At 44.9% G+C, this 5,000-nt stretch overlaps 1 protein-coding gene across 1 annotated transcript in view; it reads left to right on the top strand.

The window, feature by feature from the left end:
* The window catches only part of LOC113590594 (neuronal tyrosine-phosphorylated phosphoinositide-3-kinase adapter 1), a 31,352-nt gene extending 30,894 nt beyond the window's left edge, over positions 1–458 (top strand). Inside the window, 1 exon segment of the mRNA XM_035527240.1 lies at positions 1–458. This exon segment is cut by the window's left edge and continues 818 nt beyond it. The gene's annotated coding sequence lies outside the window, so the exon portion shown is untranslated.
* The last annotated feature ends 4,542 nt before the right edge of the window (positions 459–5,000 follow it).

Below are 5,000 nucleotides of genomic sequence, written 5' to 3'. Positions count from 1 at the left end.
ACAACCTTTCAGAAACACACTGGACACGTTGTGCCAAGAGTCTGCAGCTCTGCACGCCTTCATGAGCATATCGCCAAAACAAGTGGAGGGGTGCTGCCCCTGTTCACCACATCACAAATGGATGGGGTGGTGGTGAGAAGAGGCACTGCAGGACTCCGGCCCCACCCAGAATGGAGGCTTTATTCCAGTGGAAGTCTGGGTGGAGCACCTGGAGGTGGAACCGAGCTCCTCAACCACAGAGGATGTGTGTGCGTGTGTGTGGGTGTGTGGGTGTGGGTGTGGGTGTGTGTGTGTGTGTGTGTTTGTGTGTGTATGTATGTGTGCGTGTGTGTGTGTGTGTGAGTGTTGTCCTACCTTGATGAAGTCTGATTCTACAGGGTTTACAGCTTACCCCTGTCTGTATGCCATTGTTCTATTAACTCTGTGTGTGTGTGTGTGTGTGTGTGTGTGTGTGTGTGTGTGTGTGTGTGTGTGTGTGTGTGTGTGTGTGTGTGTGTGTGTGCATGCATGTGTGCGTGCGTGTCTGTCTGTCTGTCTGTCTGTGTGTAACTGGAATGTAAATCAGAAGAACAAACATGGAATGTAATAGTCCTGTAGACAAGCACACACTTAAATTACTTGAATTAAAAATACACACACAGCCAAAACACAGCTTGCATTGCCAAATCAAAAACACACAGACACACACATACACACACACATACACACACACACACACACACACACACAGACAGGTAAGAAAGCATAATTTAAACCATATTCACCAGCGATGCAATTTTGAAATCCTGGAGACGGTGAATTTAGTGAGGACTTTCCAGTAGTGAATGGTGAACAGTTGAGCATACGTTGGCAAGCCTGGCTTGGTGCCAGGCAGGTGAGAAGACCACCAGACGTTCACCAAGCACTCTGAGATCTGAGGACCACGGGTTCTCCCTCTTCGATCCTGGAATGCTGAGCAGACCTGGTTGAAAATAAAATGCAAACAAAGATGCAAATTGGCAGTGTTAGTGCATAGTTACTCAAAGAGATCAGTAGATGATGAGGAAGAGGATGGCGACCTGGGGCTCAAAGGTTTTCCAGAGAAGAGAGGTGCTGAGATACGGGTTTCAGCACCATGGACAGGGGTCTCGGAGGCAGCTATGGCTCTGTGCTCAAGTCTTCAGGGAAAGAATGGGGAGCAGCCTGCCGGCTCACAAACTCAAATACTCAAATACACACTCATATGCACACTCACATACTCAAATACACACATTCAAACACACACTCAAATGCACTCTCACACACTCAAACACACATTCAAACACGTACTCACACATTTTTATCAGTAGATGTGTAATGCTGATGTAGGTTTTATTGGGGAGAATATTTGCGTGGCTCCTCATCATGTCAATATTTACTGTTGATCAACTGTGAACCTGGCCAGTCTCTGGTCTCAGTTTGTCAAAGTATACTTCCTAAAAGATCGTCTATCTTGGACGTAGAGAAATAGGCAGATGATTCCATAATGCTTTCTATGACTTTTGTAGCAATACGTCTGTCTATTTTCCCTGAGCAGACTGAAAAACACACACTGAAAAAAGCATCCCGACATTGCATGCTTCATCACATCACACACAGGGACAGATCCACCAGGAACATCCATCTGGAGGCATGTGATGGAGATGGCAACCAATGAGATTCCAAATAAGAGCGTCATCACTTGGAGTACTGATGACATTGATGGCATGAGGGGAAATTAAAGTCAGAGGGCTCGCATCATAGCAATCATTGTATGGGTGCAAATGGCAGAGCAGATCCAGACTTGCAACATCCTCTCCGAAACTCTTGAATTCATACTGACGTTTCATGACGTTCCATGGTGTGACCATCATGTCACCGGCAGATCCTAGCAATGCCATTGGAACCAAATGGCTACTGTGCATGCAGTCTTTATCAAACAGGAAGTAGAATTAGAGTAAAAGAGGAAAGGTGATTTGCTCAGTGGCAGTCTAGAACTTGCAGGGTTCGTAACAGTCTTATAAGTAGGCCCCTTGCCCTGCACTGCCTTCAGCATTAGTACTTCTGGGATACATCCTCAGGCTGTCAGAGGTCACACTGAGGGACAGGAAACAGGAGACACACCACAGAGTGATTCCAAACCAACGCTCATGTGTTCCAGGATGGTTTTATGAGGCTGGACCTCCACACAGTTCTGGAGGGACATGCAGGTCTGTAACTCTGTATCATACACACATGTCCATGTACATAAGTCTTACTGCCCATATTCATGTCATTGTAGTCGTTGTTGCGGGTGTCAATCATACATGGTTGCCATGGAGATTAGTTTGAGGGTGTGGAGGTTTTCACATCGATGGGGGGACTCGTGCACACACACACACACACACACACACACACACACACACACACACACACACACACACGTATACTCTGCCCTCCACTAAGGAGCACTAGCAGATGCGCAAAGCTGGAGTTTGTGTGCGTGTTGGGGCAGAGGTTTGCCTGCTTACACCATGGAGAAGATCCCACCTCCCACAGGATCTAGTGCCCGGCCAGGGACCTTCGCCTGATCCAGGGACCCTCGCCCGATCCAGGGACCCTCGCCTGATCCAGGGACCCTCGCCCGATCCAGGGACCCTCACCTGATCCAGGGACCCTCGCCTGATCCAGGGACCCTCACCTGATCCAGGGACCCTCACCTGATTCAGGGCTGCAGCAGCGGCAGTCCTCACACGAACGCCGGAACTATCCGCACAACAACAAAAAGGAAAACAACCCACACAAAATGTGCTATAAAAAAACACAAGCGTTAAAAATTGTAAAATAGATATGTACAACTGTACTGATTATGTAGCAATTATTTCCACTTTCATACTTGTAATCAACAAATATATTGTAGCATATGATGTATAAAAGTACGAGGTGTTTAATTGTTTTATAAAGGAATTTAGTAGTTCTATCTGTGGCAACCTGTCTATGCTGTACCGAATGGTTTGGCCCACTGAAACGCAAGCCCTCTAACTGAAGACACAGTTACAGACACACCAACACAGTATTTCCTGCTACATTTATGCAAGTCCCTTTAAACAGGTCTACTTTTACTGTGTTTTTCTTTCTTTTTTTATATATTTGTTGATTTATGTACAGGCACCACCAGCGCAGTTTTGTCACTCTGGATATTTTGGAATACGTTTGCTGCTATATTGAATCACTACTGCTATTATAAATCAAATGTAAAATTCCTCACTGCTGGTAACTCTTCTGTTATTTCTCTTCACTTCTGTTCTACCTGTTCAGTTTTTCTTTCTTTCTTTTTGGAGGTCAGATAGAACGCAGTTTGTTCTAACTATTGACGAGTGGATCTTTCCGTAACTGTACTTTGGCACTCAAGTGTTTTTAAGTTCTTGGTGTGGTTGTTTTATCGTTGTTGTTATTTTCTGAATAGTTAGCACCAACCTGTACAGTTTTCACCATGTAAACATTACTGAAACATGTGAAGGTGATGTTGCAGTGTCATTAATGGTGTTACTAAGGTGTTGCCATGGTGTCACCATGGTGTTGCCGTGGTGTCACAGGCATAGCCAAGCAATGCCACAGGACTCAGATGGCCACTATGAGTATAGTCTTTATCAAACAGGAAGTAGAATCACAGTAGAGGAAGAGGGCTGGTGCAATGCATGCTGGGAGTTCTTAGAAGATTCTCTCCAACATACAGAAAGTTTAGGCTGTGACTCAGTCTAAATAAACGGTGCCCAATTTGTAATTCAGATATACTAAGTAATCATCTAGTTGCAATTTATTACAATGAAGGGGTAAATTAAGTATTATTGAGAAAACTAGTTTACAAAAGCTGTTGGCTTTGTGTGTCTACTTAAACGGTGGCCATATTATGAGTGCCATAATATATTGATATGGTAAGATATGATGTACCTTGGAAATCACTGTAGTGCTATATTTGCATTGATATCGTCATTAAATAAATTTTATATGATGAGCTGAATGGCTTGGTGTCTCTTTCCTGCAGGAGAAACAAAGGCTCTTTGAACACCTAAACTCTGTCATAAGGTCTGTTTGTCTTATTTGCTCTGTGCATTGACTTTTCAATTGATTATCTGATCTCGTGTCAGCTGATTCTTCTGATTTTCCTTCTGAAAACACCGTAGTCAGTCCTTCAGAATTCACTCAGCAGTGACTCAACACCGTCGACTCCAGAGTTGCTCATGCAGCTCTGTTAAGAACCACAAGGGGGCACCGGTGCTATCGATTGCGACAAGCCAAAATAGGGACGCTTACAAGTGTGGTGTGACATCAACTTCTGAGGCAGAGATTGAGATTTGGGCTACAAACGCTGATCCTGGATCAGACTGAAGGGATCCCTCCCACGGGTGCTAAATAAGTACAATGTGTAATTCAGCTCTGCCATTGGACTTGGCTTATGTACACTGCCCTCTAAATGTAACGATATAAGATTTGCAGTTAGTAGAATGTATAACATATAGCAACATTTGTTAACTTTTTAAAAAGTTTTCTTAAAGCGTTGAGCCTTGTAAGAGATTGTACTGCAAACTCTTTCAACCTACTGAATGTTTTATGTTTAACACTTAAGACTTATTTGATCTTAACCGGTTGTGAGCAATGAGACGTCTGAAGGCTTTCGATGAGTTCAAACCATAAAAGTTCGGGCGTCAGGCGTTATTAGAACGAGCAGGGACGGTGAAGGAATCCGCTCGGACGCTGCTCGGACAGGCAGAGCTCCGTGTCTGGAAAGGCGCGGCTGATTTCAGCATGACGTGGAGGCGGAGTCAGCGCGGCGCACGACTCCGGGATTGGGCAGGAGGGAAAGTGCTTTGGGTCCGTTTGGAAACGAAGCGGCGATCTATTTCCTTACCTGAAGAGGAGGGGGGAACAAGAGAGAAGCAGTCAAAAGGGTTTTTTTTGTTGTTGTTGTCTTTTACTGCAGTAGCCGCAGTTTGTGCACCGCACCGCTTACGCTCTGCGGAACG

This window comes from Electrophorus electricus, chromosome 6 (genome assembly GCF_013358815.1).
Source record: "Electrophorus electricus isolate fEleEle1 chromosome 6, fEleEle1.pri, whole genome shotgun sequence".
Lineage (NCBI taxonomy): Eukaryota > Metazoa > Chordata > Actinopteri > Gymnotiformes > Gymnotidae > Electrophorus > Electrophorus electricus.
This window is presented reverse-complemented; position numbering and strand designations above follow the sequence as displayed.